This window comes from Gorilla gorilla, chromosome 15 (genome assembly GCF_029281585.2).
Source record: "Gorilla gorilla gorilla isolate KB3781 chromosome 15, NHGRI_mGorGor1-v2.1_pri, whole genome shotgun sequence".
NCBI classification, from domain to species: Eukaryota; Metazoa; Chordata; class Mammalia; order Primates; family Hominidae; genus Gorilla; species Gorilla gorilla.
The window spans coordinates 73,362,987-73,383,467 of NC_073239.2; the positions used below are offsets into that span (position 1 = coordinate 73,362,987).

At 42.8% G+C, this 20,481-nt stretch overlaps 1 long non-coding RNA gene across 1 annotated transcript in view; it reads left to right on the forward strand.

Moving 5' to 3' along the window:
* The window catches only part of LOC134757183 (uncharacterized), a 121,823-nt gene extending 101,552 nt beyond the window's left edge, over positions 1 to 20,271 (forward strand). Inside the window, exon 7 of the long non-coding RNA XR_010130881.1 lies at positions 19,429 to 20,271. This is a non-coding gene — a long non-coding RNA (uncharacterized lncRNA). The remainder of the gene's footprint in view (positions 1 to 19,428) is intronic.
* The last annotated feature ends 210 nt before the right edge of the window (positions 20,272 to 20,481 follow it).

Here is a 20,481-nt window from a genome sequence, read left to right on the forward strand (position 1 = left end):
AACCTAACATTACACCAAGAGAAACTAGGAAAACAAGAGCAAACCAACCCCAAAGCTAGCAGAAGACAAGAAATAATCAAAATTAGAGCTGAATTGAAGGAAATTGAGACATAAAAGATTGACAAATCCAAGAGTTAGTTTTCTGAAAGAATAAATAAGATTTAGAGACTTCTGGCTAGACTAATAAAGAAAAAAGAGAAGATCTAAATAAACACAATCAGAAATTACAAAGGGGACATTACCAGTGACCCTACAGAAATACAAAAAAATCTTCAGACAACTATGAATACCTCTGTGCACACAAGCTAGAAAACCTAGAAGAAATGGATAAATTCTTGGAAACAAAGAACCTCCCAAGATTAAACTGGGAAGAAACTGAATCTCTGAACAAACCAATAAGGTGTTCTGAAGTCAAATTAGTAATAAAAAGCCCACCAACCGGAAAAAGCCCAGGACCAGATGGATTCATGGCCAAATTTTACCAAATAAGGAATAACTGGTACCATTCCTACTGAAACTTTTCCAAAAAATTGAGGAGAAGTAACTCCTCCCTAACTCATTCTCTGAAGCTAGCATCATCCTGATACCAAAACCTGGCAGAGTCACAACAAATAAAGGAAACTTCAGGCCAATATTGTTGATGAACGTAGATGCCAAAACCCTCAACAAAATACTGGCAAACTGAATCCAGCAGCACATTAAAAATCTAATCCACCATGATCAAGTAGGCTTTATCCCTGCGGTGCAAGTTTGGTTCAACATATGCAAATCAATAAATGTGATTCATCACATAAACAGAACTAAAAACAAAAACCACATAATCATCTTAATAGATGCAGAAAAGACTTGATAAAATTGAACATCTCTTTATGTTAAAAATCCTTAATAAACTAGGCACTGAAGGAGCATACCTCAAAATAATTAAAGCCATCTACAAAAAACCCACAGCCAACATTATACTGAATGGACAAAAGCTGGAAGCATTCCCCTTGAGAACAAGACAAGAACATGCCCACTCTCACCACTCCTATTCAACATGGTACTGGAAGTCCTAGCCAGAGCAATCAGGCAAGAGAAAGAAAGCATCCAAATAGGAAGAGAGGAAGTCAAACTGTCTCTGTTTGCATATGATATAATTCTATATCTAGAAAATCCCATAGTTTCTGCCCAAAAGCTCCTACATCTGTTTAAACAACTTCAGCAAAGTTTCAAGATATAAAATTAATGTACAAAAATCAGTAGCATTTCTATATGCCAACAATGTTCAAGGTGAGAGCCAAACCAATAACGTGATCCAATTCACAATAGCCACAAAAAGAGTAAAATACCTAGGAATACAGCCAAACAGGGAGATGAAAGACCTCTACCACAAAAATCACAAAACTCTGCTCAAACCATCAGATTTGGCACAAACAAATGGAAAAACACTTCATGCTCATGGATAGGAAGAATCAATAATGTTAAAATGGCCATACTGCCCAAACCAATTTAGAGTCAATGCTATTTCTATCAATCTACCAATGGCATTCTTCACAGAATTAGAAAACTATTTTAAAACTTTCATGAAAGCAAAACAGAGCACGAACAGCCACAGCAATCCTAAGCAAAAAGAACAAAGAGGTGTCACACTACCTGACTTCAGACTATACTACAAGGCTACAGTAGCCAAAACAGCTTGGTGGTGGTACATAAATAGACACAAACCAATGTAACATAATAGCCAAGAAAGAATGCCACACACCTACAACCATCTGATCATCAACAAAGTCAATAACAATGGGGAAAGAACTCCCTATTCAACAAGTGGTGCTGAGATAACTGGCTGGCCATATGCAGAAGATTGAAAATGGACCCCCTCCTTACATCATATACAAAAATCAGCTTCAGATGGATTAATAATTTAAATGTAAAACCTAAAACTTTAAAAACCTTGAAAGGCAACCTAGGAAATACTATTCTGTAAAGGGCCCTGTCAAAGATTGCATGATAAAGATGCCAAAAGCAATTGCAACAAAAACAAAAATTGACAAATGGGACTAAACTAAAGGGTTTCTGCAAAGCAAGAGAAACTATTAACAGAGCAAAAAGGCAGCCTACAGAATGGAAGAAAATAGTGCAAACTGTGCTCCTGACAAACGTCAAATATCCAGAATCTATAAGGAATTTAAACAAGCCAAAAACAATCCCTTTAGAAAGTGAGCAAAGGACATGAACAGACATTTTTCAAAAGACATACACAAAAGCAACAAGCATATTAAAATATGCTCAGCATCACTAATCATGAAAGGAATGCAAATCAAAACCACAATGAGATACCTACCTTCTCACACCAATCAGGATAGCTATTATTAAAAAGTCAACAGGTGCTGTCAAGGTTGCAGAAAAAAAAGGGAACACTTCTACACTGCTGGTGGGAATGTAAATTAGTTCAGCCGTTGTGGAAAGCAGTTTGGTGATTTCTCAAACTTAAAACTATCATTCATTCCAGCAACCCCATTATTGGGTATATACCCAAAGGAATGAATATAAATTTTTCTACTCTAAAGACACATACACATGCATGTTCATCACCGCACAATTCACAATAGTGAAGACATAGAATCAACCTAATGGCCTGTCAGCAGTAGACTTGATAAAGAAAATGTGGTATATAGACAGTATGGAAGCCTATTCAGCCATTAAAAAGAACAAGATCATATCCTTTGCAGCAACATGGATGAAGCTGGTGGCCATTGTCCTAAGCTAACTAATGCAGGAGAAGAAAACCAAATACTGCATGCTCTCACTTATAAATAGGAGCTAAATATTGAGTACACAGGGACACAAACAAGGGAATGACAGACACTGGAGCCTACTTGAGGATGAAGGGTGGGAGGAGGATGAGGGTATACATATCAGATACTATGCTTATTACCTGGGTGATGAGTAATCTGTATACCAAGTGCCCATGATATGCAATTTACCTATATAACAAATCTATACATGTACCCCTGAAACTAATAGTTAAAAAAAACTTTTGTAGTTTTAGTATTTCCATTTTTGTCTTTGATCTATTTTGAGTTAGTTTTTATATATGGCATGAGGAAAGGGACCAACTTCTTTCTTTTGCCTGTGGCTATCCAGTTGTTCTAGCGCCATTTGTTGAAAAGATTGTTCGTCCCCTCATTGAATTGCTCTGACACTTCGGTCACAATTCAATTGGCCATTAATTAACAGCTTCTTTGTGCACTTTCAATTCTATTTCAGTGATCTATAAGTCTATCTTCATGCCAGTACCATACTGTCTTAATTATTGGAGCTTTGTCATAGGTTTCAAAATTGGGAAGTATGAATCCTCCTATTTTTTTTTCAAGATTGTTTTGGCTCCAGAACTGTGGGAAATAAATTTCTGTTGCTTAAAATCTACCCAATTTGTGGTATTGTGTTATAGCAACCAAAATGGACTAAGGCAAGCAGCCTTCCATAAGTTTTGATATGTTGTGGTTTTCTTTTATTCATCTCAAAGTATTATTTCCTTTCCCTTGTGATTCCTTCTTTAACTCATTGGTTATTTAGAAGTGTGTCTTTTAATTTTCACGTTTGTGAATTCCTGAAATTTCTTTCCATTACTGATTTCTAATTTCATTCCATTGTGTCATGGAAGATTCTATGATTTTCATCTCTTTAACGTTATTGAGACTTCTTTCTATAGCCTAACGTGTGTTCTATTTTGGGGAATGCTGAGTGTTTGCTTGATGCAACGTGTGTTCTGTTGTTTGGTGGAGTGTGCTATAGATTTCTGTTATGTTTAGCTGTTTTATAGTGTTGTTCAAGTCTTCCATTACCTTGTTGATCTTCTGCCTTGTCAGCCTATCCCTTATTAAAAGTGGGATATTGAGATTTACAACTATTACTGCTGAATCTAATTCTTCCTCAATTCTATTAATCATTCATGTATTTTGGGCCTCTGTTATTAGGGACATACATGTTTGTAATTGTTATGTTTTCCTGATGGAATGGTCATTCTGTGATTATAAAATGTTCTTTTTATCTCTAGTAACAATGGTCTTAAAGTCGATTTTTCTGTTAATATTATAGCCACTCCAGCTCTTTTTAGGTTACTGTTTGCATAGCAGATCTTCTTCCTTCCTTTCACTTATTTGTTTTTGAATCTTGAGTGTCTTTAGACTTAAGCTCCAAACCCATTCTTCTTCCTTCAGTAACTGCTAGGCTGCTGTTTTTACAGTTACCATGGCTGTAAGGCTGTTCACTTTTGAGACTATTATGAAACTGTGGAGAAGGGAATGGGGATAGGGCAAGCTAGAATGTCACAAAGCTTGCTGTTTTTACCAATATTCAGCTGCTTTTCTTGAAGAAATGCACCTCAGAGTGTTGTATACCTTTGGCTAATTTCCACAATTCTGAAAAAAATTGATTTTGACTATTTTTGCCAGGATGTTTATTGCTTCTTATGGAAAAGTCTATTTTTGGAGGTCATTACTCTACCATTCCAGAAATGTTTCCCCAGAATCTGAATTCCCACAAGATCCTCAGATAGTTGTAGGCACATAAAAGTTTGAGAAACGTTGGTTTATAGGATATCACCTGTCCCTAAATTTTCTGGATATCTTCATTTGAAGTTATCAGGTGACCATGGAATCTTCCAATTGGTTTGGATTCTAATTGTATATAGGTAATATCTAATATGAAAAGTTTATATTGTCAGATCCTACAATGATTAAAAAAAATCAGCCTCTGTCTACCTTTGTGCTTATTTCTGGAAATGTTTGTATGAGACTTGATCGTTTTATTTGATTGTCACTCATTAATTAACATAAGAGTTTCCACTTGGTATAATTTTTTGGCATCTTCTCACCAAACATGGGTGTTGCTGGCTGTTCTAAATGAACTCAGAATACCCTATCTCCTGACCCAAGGGTAGCCTGTTTTCTGTGACAAAGTAAACAAAATAGTTTCTTCCTAGCTTTTGTTTGTTTGTTTGTTTCCTGAAAGAGCCATTGTGTTTCAAGGAGAAGAAGAAGAAGAAGGGAACAGTTTGCTTCCTTGGAGTGCAACTGTCCCCGGGCTGGTTAGGAGGTGTAATGTGGAGCAAAGGCCGTGCGCTGAGAGGAAATATGGCCTGGTTTCCCTCTGCCTCATCCTGGGTTCTCCTCTCACCATTTCTACTCATCTTCTTACACATCTTTCTTTTTTCTTTCTTCCTATTTCTTCCCCATTTGTCTTATTCAGTAAGAACTCATTTGTTGGTCAGTTCACAGGATTTTCTGCTTTTCAGAGAAATTTTGGAGCAAAACTTGATTTCCTTTTCTGATCTGTGACCCTATGTCCTTTCTGGCCTTGTCTGCCTCTCTTAGCCTGAACCTTTCCCTTTTCTCTTTCCTTATTGTCCCAACATTTTTAAGTAAAAAATTATGTTGAGAGCACATCTCTTCCTCTTGGGCATGGATGTAGAATTTGCCAAATTAACCACTCATGTCCATCCTTAATGTCCTACAACCAGGCCACTCTGCCATTAGAGAGAAGCAACTTTTTTTTCAGTATAGAAGAAAAGGAGTTATGCTTCAAAGGAGAAAAATACTTCACCACCTCAATTGCTAATTTTGCTGAAGTCTTCAAAAATAACAAAATAAAATGTAAATCAATAGCTGCATGAAGAGGAACAGTCACTAGAACCGAGCTGTCTTGGACAAGAAGACGGGTGGGTACTGCTCAGGCTGAAATGCATTGGCTTGGATTTAACATATAGATGAAGCACAGCTCGGTGCCTTTAGCTGGTAAGAATCAAATCGTGAGGCTAAACACTAAATTAGCTGTGTGCCTGTACCTCACAGCAGAGCCAAAATGAGGCAGCGTTTTTTTATCCCTGCACCTTCCGATGCCTGCCAAAAAGAATTCAAGCAAAGAAAAATATGCCTCCTGTTGTTTGGGGGAGTTACAAGATACATTTAAAAATTGATTTATGGTTTAATCGCTCTTGAAGCTTCATTATTCCAAGTATTAGCGTGAAAGACCATCTGATCCAGCAGACTTATTTGTTAATGCACCGACAGCAGCAACAGATGTGCTGTTTTTCATCTACAACCCGATCCGCTGGCTGATTCATCTGCTTCCATTTTCATTTTCCTGTCATTGATTTATTAATGATGTCTTACTTATCTGTGGTTCTTTTATGGGGTGGGCTTCCTCTGGCATGGTCTCAAGAGAGATGTTTTTGCACCTTCCCCAGGCATCAAAAACCCAGCCCCCTTCTCCGGTGTTCTTTATCACCGCTCCAGAGATTAGAGACTTTAATCATTTAGTAACTGAAATACCCTCCGTGGCTTGCAGAGTTTATGGCCAATTTGTCTTCATTGCACTGAATTCAACTGCTTTTCCTTGCTAAGGAATGGGCCGTGCTTATTATGCTCCTTCTTTGCACCAGAGGGAATCAGTGTGTTGTCTACAGACCCAATGCAGACAGTGGGTGGCTATGGGTGGCTCAGAACCATGAAAGTATGGCTCAGAGAACACATGTATGTATACCATAGGGCTGTTAGCATGTTGAGTTGCTTAGAGTGTGGCTGTGGCTTTCAGCTCCAAGTAGCAAAGGAAGGGTAGATAGGAGGGTTGAAATTCTGGGACCATTTGCAGGACCATCACTGGGATTGTCTACTCGAAATGCCACACGGACCCCTTTTGTTGTCTATGTTAAAAAGGAAAAAAAAAGACCTTGGTTTGTTTTGAAACCTAAGACCCCTAGAAAACTTAAGATGCCATGTAATTGAGACTTACAAAGATGTATTTCACCTAAATTTTACCTGAGAATCTGAAAACGATGACTTGTTATGCAGTTAAGGTTTGTAAAACTCCATATGTGTTAGGTAGGTTGTTGTAGACGATGTTATGATTCTGTCTAGATCCTCCCAGCAGCCTCAAGCACTCATTCCATCTCCCCAAGGCTGACAACTCTTAACTAAGTCCTTGTTTGGGACTTGTTCTGGGTTAAAGAGAGCCAGTCACCTTGACCAAGGTTACACTTCCTTCCAAGGGGCAACCCTTACTGGGTGCCTGCCCCACTCATCTCAACTTGAGACCACCCTGCAGGGCCATCCTGGCTCCAGAGCTCGCCATGGGATCAGTGAGGCCTCTGTTGTGGTAGCATCGTGGTTCATCTTCTCCCTTGGCCCAATTCTGCTTCCTTCACTGTCCTAAAAGAGATGGTCCCCAGAGCAGTTCCACTTCCTAATAAGCTTTTTGTGGGCAAAACTGTCTCAGATTTTCTCAGGGATCCAAACCTGCAACAGTTGGTACAAAGAGTGATAAATCACAAACTAAAGGCTAAAAGTGAAAGCCAGAAGTCTTCCTTTGCAGCATATACAGAGACTCATCTCCTGCAGTTGCAGAGCTGATAAACTGAAGGACGGCCGAGGGCTTAATCAAGAAAGTAGCAGAGCTCCAGAGAAGGTTGCGTTGTTAGCCCTGACAGGTCTGCTATGCTAGGCCTGGAGTGGGACCTGGGCCTGGGATAGGTATATCTGGGTTGGTGTACTAGAAAAGTGGGAACTTCCAGATTCTTCTGAGCCGTCTGGGACCACAGTTGGGTCCCACTGCTCTTTGTTAAAGGCTAATGCTCCTCCCTTGCCTGAAGATGTCACAGAGGTCTCTGTTTTACAAGGCAACATGCTCCTCCTCCCCCAAATCCACTCACAGCTTCCCTCTTGATCAACAGGCATATGAATAGGGTTGAGTCATACCTTGACTTGTTTGGGGAAGCAGTGGGTCTGCTCAAAAAGAAAAAGGCTGCACTAGGAAGGGGCTGCAGGACCTAAATAGCACGTACTGGCAAAAGCCAGGATACCACCCGTAGGACTGGATTCTGCGAGTTCTGGATCCTAGACAGAAAATAAAGTTGGACAAGGGAGAGTTTAGGGATATGAGAATCCTCTCCCATGACACAGAATATAACACCCTGACAAGGACCCCAAGAAAACAATCTAAATGCTGCTATGATGTATCTTGGAACTTGGAGAAATAGATGGCTCATACTATATGAAGTGGAAGTGTCAGAACTACCATGGAAAATGCCAGAGACAGGACCAAAGGACTCAGAGAAGCAGGCATGTTGGAGTGGATATGCTATTTAAGGCCAGAAAGACCTTGGAATATGCTTCCTCCAGAACTTGTGTACTCATACACTGGGAAAAAGGGAATACCCAAATATTTCAGAGACAGTTGGACACAGAGTCTAAGCTGATATTGACACCTGGGGAGCTGAAGTGTCATCTAGACCGCCTATTAAAGTGTAGACACATGGAGTCCAGATAGTAAGTGAGGTGCTGGTCAGGTCCATCTCTTAGGGTGTCTACTGGTGCACAGATCCACCAGGAAGTCTCTTTCTCAGCCCTGGAATGTATAATTGGAACAGATGTAATCAGTGATTGACAAAACACCCATGTTAGCTCCTTAGCTGTGGGGTAAGAGCTATTAATGCAAGGAAGGCTGAATGAAAACCATCTCCTCACCTCACTGGCCAAGATAGTAAATAGAAAACAACTTCACAACTGTATCAGAGTTCTTCAGAGAGGGAACCAATAGTATGTACATATAGATATGTGAGAGGCAATTTATCAGGGGAATTGGCTCACATGATTATGGAGGTTGAGATGTCCTTGATGTGCCTTCTGTAAGCTGGAAAACCAGGGAAGCCAGCATCGTGGCTCCATTCAAGTCTGGAGGCCTCAGAACCGGGGAAGCCAATGGTGTGACTCTGTTAGAGACCAAAGGCCTGTGAACCTGAGGGCTACTGGTGGAAGTTCTGGAGTACAAAGGCCAGAGAACCAGGGATTCTGATATCCAATGGCAGGAGAAGGAGGATGTCCCAGCTCCAGAAGAGGGAGAAATAATTCACCTTTCCTCTGCCTTTTTGTCCTATCTGGGTCCTCAGCCAATTGGATGGTGTCACCCCCATTGGGTAAGGGTGGATCTTCCTTAGTTCACCGATTCAAATGCCAACCTCTTCCAGAAACATCCTTACAAGCATACCCAGAAATAATGCTTTACCAGCTATCTGGATATCCTTTAATCCAATCGACACCCAAAATTAACCATCACAACAGCCAAGGGGCAATGAATGTCAAAGACTAGTGCAATTTTTAAAGACCTAAAAGGATGCGAGGGGAGGAGGAGAGTGGGCCCCATCATGTCCCAACTAATGAGCCAGTCTGCACCCCTACAAAAGGCAGACAGATCTTGAAGAGTGAAACAGTGGATTACTGTAAACTCAACCAAATAGTAGCCACGATTTTACAGATTTTGTCAACATGTGACATCTTTGCTACGACGATCAACTTGGTCTTGACACACAGTATGTGGCTTTTAATATGGATAATGTGGGGGTTTTTTGTTCTAGTGAGAAAGGAAGATCAGAAATAGTTCGTGATCACTTTGGACAGACAAAAGAATACATGTGTGATCTTTTCCCAGGACTATGTTAACTCTCAAACCCTTTGTCTTAAAGTAAGGTGGAAGTGGTGTATCTGAGAATTGGCACAAAAAGGGCCACAGGGCGTAAGTAGGCTGCACGAGCAGGTGGCCCAGATCCCTGTGGCATCCACTGAGAAACTGGTGCTTCTCCCTCAGCCACATGGGAGATTCTGTTATGACCACCGGACAATGGAGAGTAAAGGTCAAATTTGGTACATGGGTGGCTCAGCTCAGCATGTAGGTGTAAGCTGGAAAGCCTCACAATGGGCACAGCTTTGGGTGATTCACCTGTCTATCTATTTTGGGTAAAAAGAATAGTCATCTGAGGTTGGAATCTTTTTTTTTTTTTTTTTTTTGAGACGGAGTCTCGTTGTGTCACCCAGGCTGGAGTGCGGTGGCGCGTTCTTGGCTCACTGCAACCTCCGCCTCCCAGGTTCACGTGATTCTCCTGCTTCAGCCTCCTGAGTACCTGGGACTACAGGCACACACCACCACATCTGGCTAATTTTTTGTGTATTTTTAGTAGAGACAGGGTTTCACTATGTTGGCCAGACGGGTCTCGAGCTCCTGACCTTGTGATCTGCCCACCTCGGCCTCCCAAATTGCTGGGATTACAGACGTGAGCCACCGCGCCCGGCCTGAGGTTGGAATCTTTATAGACAATGATAAATACTTGGCTGGTTGGTCAGGGGCCTGGAAGGAGAAAGATGAGAAGATTGAGGATAAGGAAATCAGAGGAAGAGGGGCCACAGACGGAGAGGATGCCCAACGCAGATGGGGTGTCGCCCTCCAGGATGCAGGGTATACCCTAAATCAACAACCATTAAATGGCAATGCAGAAGTGTAAAGGTCTGGCCTGCTCATCCCAATTCAGGATAGCTCTGCAGGGTCACCCAGCCCCAAAGTTCCCTGTGGGACTCACTGAAGCTTTTTGTGACTGTATCATGGTCCTTCTGCAACTGCCCAGTTCTGAGTCCTTCATACCCCCACAAGTATGATACTGAGAGCACTCCCCAGTAAACTACCTGCATGCAAACCATTAGATAGATTGAAGGGTTCTGGGGACCGAGAAGTGGAAGTAGGAGTGGCCCTGCTTTCTGTCACTCCCAGTGACTGACTTGGAGAATTTGTGGTTTTTGGCTTCACAACTCTGGGTTTTGTGGTTCAGAGGTCCTGGTTCCCAGAATGGAAATGCATCCACCACAGGACATAGCAAGTAGCCCACTAAACCTCAGACTTTGGCTTCCACCTGGTTGTGGCAAGCTTCTTGTGCCAGGCGAAGACAGGAGTCACCATTCTATCTGGAGTAACTGACCCTGATCATCAGAAGGAAGGAGAGCTGGAAAAAGTGAGTGGCACCAGGTGATCTGCTTGGATGCCTCCTGACTCTCTTGCCCCACTTTTATGGGAAATGAACAAGAGCAGCATCCATGGCTCAAGAAGTACATAGTGACCAGGCACCTAAGCTACTCGGGGATGAGAGTATGGACCACTCCCCAGGTAAACCATCTAAACCATTAAGGCACTAGCTAGAGAAGATGACGGGGATCTAGAATGGATAGTAAAGAAGAATGGTGAGAACCAGTTATACCCCAAGATCAGCTGCTGTGGCAAGAGTTGTAGTTTATACCATTAACTTTTGTCTTAAAAGTGTCTTCCAGCCAGGTGTGGTGGCTCACGCCTGTAATCCCAGCACTTTGGGAGGCCAAGGTGGGCAGATCACAAGGTCAGGAGATCAAGACCATCCTGGCTAACACGGTGAAACCCCGTCTCTACTAAAAATACAAAAAATCAGCTGGGTGTTGTGGCGGTTGCCTGTAGTCCCAGCTACTTGGGAGGCTGAGGCAGGAGAATGGCGTGAACCCAGGAGGCAGAGCTTGCAGTGAGCCGAGATCATGCCACTGCACTCCAGCCTGGGCAACAGAGCAAGACTCCACCTGAAAAAAAAAAAAAATTGTCTTCCAGGAAAAAAGATCCCTCAGTATCTTGGGGGAACTGCTCCCAGAATGTAGTGTATGAAGCCAGAAAATGGGAGCAGTGCAGGGGAGGGCTGCAGAGGACACAGTGGCACACCACCCAGATTGTAGCCCACAAACCTGAGGCTTCACTCTCCCTGTGTTGGAGGCTGACTGTCCTCATCCAAGTGCTTTTCCAGGACAGGCCTGAAGAAAGCCACCCGGACAAAGGTCACATCCTTCTCTCCTGGGCAGCCCACATTCAATGAGTGACCACGCAGGAGTGTTAAGACCTGTCCTCCTCACTCCAATTCAGGACAACTCTGCAAAGCCAGCCCAGCCTCAGAGCTCCCAGTGGAATAAGCTGAGACCTTTGCTTGTGACTACATCACTGCTGAGTTTCTCCCACTGCCCAATCTGGCCTCCTTCACTCCCACGTGGATGGCACTCCCCTATAAGCTACCTGCATGCAATCTCCATCTCACATTCTGTTTCCTGGAGACACCACCTGAGATCATCACTGCAGGTGTCTTCATAACTGGTATTTGTATTTACAAAGCTCCATACCACTTTTAATCTGACAGGTGGGGTAATGCAAGCTCAGCCAAAAGGGAAACTAAAAAAGGGAAGAAGCTATTTTTTGACCTGTCCCTTAATAATTCAGTGGCCAGGTCTTACATGGGCCATAGGCCCTGTCTGTCCTCAAAGTCCAAGGTCGGTCCTTTGTCCTGGTGGGTCACCAGGGCCACTCACACTCTGACAATGAGATCGTCCAGTTCAACACCTACCTCCCTCTTTCTTCTGACCCCACCTCCCACCACTGGCATATCAGGACTGTATTAAGGAGTGGTGGGAAGGGATAGAAAAGATAATCTATGAAACAGATCAGTCGGAAGTTAACAAGAAGATTGCTAATCAGCTGCATCGCTGTGAAGTCCAAGCTCTTTGCAAATGTTCTTCCACCATCCTCCTGCAAGCCCCCATGGAGTGGGATCCGTGAGGAAATCCTCCTGCAGACTTCTACTCCAGTGCATTTTGCCTTTGTAAATTAAAGTGTGCAATTTGCCCTCCTTGTGTTTGGGAATGTATCAGGTCTGAAACCTAAAACCTTTCAAGTGAACCAAAACTTCTCTCCACCCTAATGACACCAGAAGTTGACTGCTTCACTCAACCTGCTCCCCTGCCTCCCTGCCTGCAAAAGTGTGTGCTGTTAGTGGGGAAGGTGGCTGCTTAATGTCTCAGAAGAGCCGGGACTTTAATGGCCTCAAGTCTGAGTTTCCACTGGCCTCCCCTGCACTGCTGGGTTTTCTTTGGGAGTCTTCAGAGATCCCTGAACAGTGATGGTTCATCGGCTCTTCTGGACCTTTCTTAACTTTGTGCCTTACATGCGCTCTGATTCAGTTCAGAGTTTGCTTTGCTTCCTACCTTCCTTGCTCCCAAGCCCTCAGGTTCATCTCTCATGCTCTGCCTTACTCTTTTGGGCTAAGCAAATGTAGGGCCAGGCCTGCGGATTAAACGTTGTGGAGACTTCTTTTAACTCTTCCATTTTAAATTTCAGCCTCACTTAATTGAATTGCAAAGTTAAATGTCCATGAGACGGGAACAGAGCAGCTTTAAGATTGGAGAAGGAATGCAAAATTCAAATTCTCACAGCTTCTTACTGAAAAATATCATGATCCACTTGGATGAAGCCAACACTGTTGGAAATGCCACTCCCATGGTGCCCTTGGCTCTGCCTGTCTGCAAGGATTGATGATTTTCAACTGGAAGGACCAGCCACAGCCAGTCCCCAAGCCAATCAGAACCAAGCTGAGAAGTTTATCCAGGGTTCCTTACCCATCATGCATGAGATATAGAATTAAGCTGTCTGAAGCTTCGTTGCTGCTTAAGGAACTGCTGGTCTCTTGAGTAACTCTCTTAGTGTGTAATCCATATAGCAGAGAGATTTTGCCCTGCCTCATCAACTCCTCTTTCCTCCTTGGCCTGGAGCTGCCCCCTAGTTCAACACCATGACAGTCTGCTTAACTCTTTCTCCCTGTAGAGCTACATACGTTTTTACCCCCATTTCCTCCTACCCTAGCTTTAAGCTGTTCTGCTTCAATCCACACGATGGATGTGGATTACATTCCTTCTTGGAAGGTGCAGCTACTACCCATGCGCTAAGGGGTACTTCCTTCATTCAGAGATACCATCAGTTAGACTTGAATACTTACTACTTGAATCTACCTGAATAATAATAGTGCCATATTAGAGTGAACCCACACTTCCCATGTTCCCAACCCATTACTTTTGGGGACTGGTCATCTTCCTCAGAAGCAATGCTATAGCTGGATCTTCTGTCTGGTCCTGATCCCTACCAATTCCAGCTTGTTTTCATTTCCTTAACAGTGCACTACTGAGGGCCTTGGGTTACTTGCAGCTGATCCACAATTGACATACAAATAACTTCCAATAGGGATAGAGCTTGAAAATATGCTCCCAGCAATCTTACCTAGGATTGTATTGTGCAGTTAGACACCAGGCTGGGTTATTATGCTATGCTGTGAGGCCAATGATTCTTATATATATTTCCCACTCCACAACCTTTTAAAGTCAGAGATCACTTTACATGAAATGCACACCTGGTCCAAAAAAAGGCCATTGAAATGCACCTTGGAAAATAATAGCTTAACGTGAACAATTCAAGTAAAAGCTGTCTTTCTTTTCCTCTTGTGAAAGCCATAAGAATTAAGTTTCATGTCTCCAGTTTCTGCCAGTATAATACTGAATTTAAGTTCTTGGGGATATTAGTTTAAGTAATGTACTAACTACTTCTGAAGGCTGAATTTCTAATGTATCTCAGAAACTGGATATGGGAAAAATAGAGTTTTATCTAGACGTGCATTTATTTCCAAAACTGGTGAGGCACAGCAGTTGAGTTCTCACTGGAGTGACCCATGCGAGACCTAAATATCCATTTCTGTCTGTTACATATTTTTATGTGCCTTAGGTTTTACAAAAATCCCTTGCTCCATATTTACCCAACTATAGAATATAATTAGAGTTTGACACTCACCTCCCCCTTGAGAAAAGGAACTGAGAAAATTCAGTTCTATGAAAGTTGAAATATTTTGTAGATATTTGTTTAATAAATATTGTTAGAGAAATTTTTCTAAATGGAATAGACGGTTTTTAATCCTAATTGGAATTCAGTACTTTTCAGCTACAAATCTGACATGATGTGATTGTGATTGGATTAGTTTCCTGTTGCTGCTGTAACATTACCACCAGTTTCATGGCCTAAGACAACACACATGTATTATCTGACAGTTCCAGTGGTCAAAAGCCCAAAATGGGTCTCACTGGGCTGTTGTCAAGGTATCAGTAGGGCTGTGTTCCTTCTGGAGGCTCTAGGAGATAACCTGTTTTCTTGCCTTTTACATCTTCTAGAAGCTTTCTGCATTCCTTGGCTTGTGGCGCCTTCCTCTGTCTTCCCAGCCAGCAATGGCCAGTCGAGTCTCTCTCACATCATATCACTTACAATGATTGACCTGTCATCCTCTTTCACTTATAAACACCATTGTGATTACATCGTGCCCACCCCAGACAATCCAGGATAATCTCCCCATGTCAAGATCATAGCCGAGCATGGTGGCTCACACCTATAATCCCAGCATTTTGGGAGACCGAGGCAGGTGGATCACCTGAGGTCAGGAGTTAGAGACTAGCCTGGAGCCTGGCCAACATGGTGAAACCCCGTCTCTACTAAAAATACAAAAAGTTAGCCAGGTGTGGTGGCAGGCACCTGTAATCCCAGCTACTCAGGAGGCTGAGGCAGGAGAATCGCTTGAACCCAGGAGGCAGTGGTTACAGTGAGCTGAGATCACGCCATTGCACTGCAGCCTGGGTGACAAGAGTGAGACTCCGTCTCAAAAAAAAAAAAATCCTTAATCACATCTGCAAAGTCTTTTGCCATGTACAGTAACCTGTGCACAATTGTCAGGGAGCAGGACAGACGTTTTGGGGAGGAGGGCACTATTCTGCCTACTGCAATTGTACTGAAGCAAAAGCAATTTTAAAGATTCTTAATATTTTCATCAGTTCGATAAATCAGAAGTGAACTCTTGAGGAGTCTTAAACATTTGGAGGAGGCTCTGTTGGAGAGCCGGCCCTTGCATGCCTCCACCACTATGTTGCTTAGCCATGACTTATCCCATTTCTTGAGGAAAGAGTAATGTGTTTTGGATCTGAGACACAGATGACTACATTCCCCTTGTCACCTTCACTTTGCCAATTCTCCATTTATTTCATTCTATAGAGACCTGACATATTGCCCTTAGAAACTGGCTACTCCCTAGAATACTGCCAATTTGGGGTTAGATGAGAAAGATTATAAGATAGCTACTCAAAATAGTGCAGCTTGATTGAAGGTGTATTACAACATCCTCAGCAAATAAGAAAAAATAGTGGATTAAAAAAAATTGCATTGGGGTTTTATTTAAAAGGAGGTTACCCCTCCCTACATTGCTGTAGCATGGTGATTCTCTTTATTTTGGTCACTGTTATATTTCGTTCTGTTTGCAACACTATACTTCTATCAGCTGAAGTGATGCAGCCAGCAGCTGCCCCCATGTGTTAGAAATGTCCTATAGCTTAACCATGGAGAATCAGGACTTAATTCATTTACCCTGGCTCCTCCATTGCTTTCCCTGCCAACACAGCTGCAGCATAGCTCCTCCATCTAGAAACCTGGCAGCTATCCCAGCTGGAAGCTACCTGCCAACACTTTTCTGAAGACCAGCCAGAGGAGGAAGAACAGGAGGGCAGAAGGCTGAGGAGGGAGGGAAGAGAAGATGCAAATCTAATTGCATTGGCCTCCAGCCCTCTTCAGATCTCTGTGCTTCCAGAGGGGGTGTCATACCATCAGCCATGACTGATCTTGCTTGTAAAAGTCCTATTTAGATGTAAGCACACTTCCCTCAGGTTTCAGATTCCAGAATTACCCTAATATTCCTCTTTACTTTGCAGTTATGCAGAACCAGGAACACCCCATTGACTGGAATAATGACCTCCCAGGCAGAAGAGTGGTGGCTTGATGTTCTGATGTCTCTTTACCCTTATACTAGTCATTAAATTATGTGCCTTCTTCTCACCTCCATAATGAGCCACAACGCTGTCCAGCTTTTCTAGGAGGAGGACCTCTTGTTAATGTCAAATTTTATACCATTCCCACATGATAGTAGTTGTACTTTTAGTATCTGTTGATTTTTAAAATATGTGATAAAAAGCACCTGAGTTCAGTAAGATTCGGATTAAGTTTTATTTTATTAATCACACGGTATTGAGTTACATTTGAAAATCAGCAAGGATGGGGACGCTGCAGTACTCTGTAAATACCAGTGAGATGAATAAAGAAAGTGCTTGGGGTGCATATGGATTCATGGACCTTTTTACAATAACTCAACACCCTAGAGAAGGAGTGGTTCACAGACTGGGGCACCACTGGAGAGAAACAGGGGCCAAACTTGCTCAGTTTTGTGTGTGCATGGGCCGGGTCCAGGAGCAGCTCTGTGAGCTCCTTCCAAGTCTGTGCCCTTGGGAAAAGATCAGTGTTTAGATCAGGCCCACCCACAGGAAACCACACTGTTAAAATCCCTTCTTTCATGGTTCTGAAATCTTCAAAATAAACAAAGCTACCCTGTAGGCTGGGACTTCAGTTATATCCTTTTGGTTCATATTACAAACTTTACAAGGAAAAGTGACCTCATGGCAGCTGGAGCAAAGGAGGGAAATTAAGTAGACAAGACACTTGCTAGGACAGGCGGCTCTAGTCCAGGGGCCTCCCAAGGGGAGTGTGATTTCAAGTTTGCTGCTCTCCCACAAACGAGATGGTAGCTAAAGAAAAGGTAAATGAAGAGAGCTGGTTAGAAACAGAGGTGATAATTCAAGTACTTAGAAACCAGTAGGGCCTGGGTGTCAGTGCATTGGAATGATCCATGAGCCAGAGCTCCTAAAAAGGCCCTGAAGCACAGTCTTCTCCCCACTACCCTAAGGAGCAGGTATTAACCCTTTGGTTGCTGGATCAAGGGAAGGTGAGGGGTTCCAAGGTGGCTGGGGTGGTTGTACAGGGACTGGATGCAGAGGCAACTTAGCAGCCAGTAAGGAAGCATTTCAATATTTAACAACTGGATATGCTACACCCCTGCATATTGGCAGCTGAAATCTGTAATCAAGAACTCGATGTGTCTCATAGAGGGTTTTGGAGCCATGGGGAGAAAATATTGACAAAATCCAGTTCCTTTGTTTCTCTCACTATTGCTCTAACTGGTTCAAACCTAGGCTCCCTTCTCCTGAGAAAATGACACCTTTAGAAAAAAGCATCTCTTCCCAAGGTGGAAAAAGAGACTGCTATGACTGAGTGCCTACCGTGTGCCTACCCCGAGCTTGGAGTTTTATAAACATGTCTTCATTTTCCCTTGCGACCACCACCTGGGTGGGCATTTATTACTCCCATCATACAGACGAGCAGCCTGGTGCCCAGGGTCACACATCTGGTAAAAGGTGGATCCAAGCTCCACCCAAATCTCCCTGACTCCCGAGCTGGAACCTTCTTTCCCACCTCATCACACTACAGTTTTGAAGGTTTTCTTGTTAACATGTCAATGATACAATTCTCCAGGTGGGCATTAGTGCTGTGCATTTTATCAAACAGGTCCGCTGTATTCTTTCTAACCCTTCAAATGAGTCTTCTTATATAACAATATTTTCATTTTGTTTCCATTTATTAATTCAACTAGTAACTCTTTTTGAGAAGGAGTCTTGCTCTGTCACCCAGGCTGGAGTGCAGTGGCGCTATCTTGGCTCACTGCAAGTTCTGACTCCCGGGTTCACGCCATTCTCCTGCCTCAGCCTCCCAAGTAGCTGGGACTACAGGCGCCCACCACCATGCCCAGCTAATTTTTTTTGTATTTTTGGTAGAGACAGGGTTTCACCATGTTAGCCAGGATTGTCTCGATCTCCTGACCTTGTGATCTGCCCACCGCAGCCCCCCAAAGGGCTGGGATTATAGGTGTGAGCCACCGCGCCCCACCAACTAGTAACTCTTTAATCAATCTAATCACGTTGAATTTATCACTTATAGTGGAGCAATGAATGAAGCCACATGTAACTTCTTATTTGAAGTACATGCTTACCATATGTAACAAGGCCTTTCAACTTTACCTGTTTCAAATAGGCCTCCTGATATGGTTTGGCTGTGTCCCCACCCAAATCTCATCTTGTATTCCCATGTGTTGTGGGAGGGACTTGGTGGGAGGTAATTGAATCATGGGGGCAGGACTTTCCTGTGCTGTTCTCATGATAGTGAGTCTCACGAGATCTGATGGTTATGATTAGGGGGAGTTTTCCTGCACAAGCTCTCTCTTTGCCTGCTCCCATCCATGTAAGACGTGACTTGCTCCTCCTTGCCTTCTGCTATGATTGTGAGGCTTCCCCAGCCACGTGGAACTGCAAGTCCAATAAGCCCTTTTTACTGTATAAATTACCCAGTCTAGGGTATGTCTTTATCAGCAGCATGAAAACAAACTAATACACCTCCTTATTATCAAATATAAGCTATAGTTCAATTAAAAACATAAACATATGTGCATATGCGTAAACATTCCCCAAAAGATAACAGTTGTGGTAATTGTCAAAGTTTTCCTTGGATTTTCATCTAAAGCATTTTCCATGGAAATCAATTTCATGGGCTTGTTCATGTGAGCAATGCCTCACGATAGAGGTGATGTCTTTCCATTAAACATTTCCAACCCTCATTACACCTCAGCCTTTTTACCTCTACCATTTGTTGATAATGTAAGGTTATAAACACCAACAAATACAAATCAATAACAATGTCCATTCCCAATTAATTTTATCTAACATTTGATACATGCTGGCAGAGCAATGAGTAAAGCCTTTCTTTGCGGGGAGTGAGGGTTTGTGGAGTAAAATGCCTTCGTTTCTAACCTTAGCCCTCCTGTTCCTTCCCAAGGTGTGCTCAGCCTCCTCCTGTGATGTATCTGGATTTCATCCTCCATGGTGAAAGGCAAAAGGCTGTTTATCTCTTCTCTGGTCTGTGTATGAAAGCTACATGAAAATGAGCATTGAAAGGGTTAAGTGCACTCTTCATGCAGAAAGACAAAACTTGTGGATTTTCTATTCCATTGGGTCCAAACAAGAAGAACGATCTGTTGCTATTATTTTAGGATTCAACTCAATAGCTGATAAATTTGATTTCTTTCACACTGGGCAAAGACTTGAAACATTGTAGCCCCAGAATGGGAAGTCTCTTCTCCGAACTTATGAACATGTAACTCTTCAGTTCTCCCTCAACTTTATTAAGCATATTGAGTTTCAAAAGACATTCCTACTCTCCTTCTTCAATACCTTCTCTTTTTAAATGTTACTTTATTTTTTAAATGTATTATGCAGTTTTTAAGACATTCAAAAAGGGATAAGGAAAACCAAACCAACACCTACGTATCTATCACGCAGCTCAAGAAATACAACATTAGGAGCTGTTAAATCCACTATTTATGCTCACTGCCTTCTAGATAGTCTGTTACTTCCCAGAGGTCAATTCCTGAGAGCCTAGGGACCTGGGCATTGTCTTTGCCATCTTTGTGAGGCCCTGGAGATGCCCTTTATGTCTCTGGCTTCTATGTTGTCGAAGTCTAGGTTGACCTTGTGATTTTTGAGGCTGTGGGTTAGGCTTGCAATGTCTGGAACTTGGCTATGAGTTTTGAACGCTTTTCCTTGGGCCTTGTCGTCAGATGGAAGTGCATATAGTTTCCCATGGCCACCTCTTCCAGGATGTTCAATGAGAAGTCCCAAAGCCCCTGCATGAGGATCAGCCTGAGAGGCCAAGGGAAGCTGACCAAGCTCTCTGAACTTGAAATGGACTAGACTCATAAAGGAGGAAGCAGTGCCACTGTTTCCTGGAGACTCAGCCCCCTATGGGGACACCTTGTACTGACAGGGTGAGCCGGGCTGAGGCTGGGTTTGAGGGCAGGTCCAGCTGTCCTCTCACTTGGCCTCTTCTGAG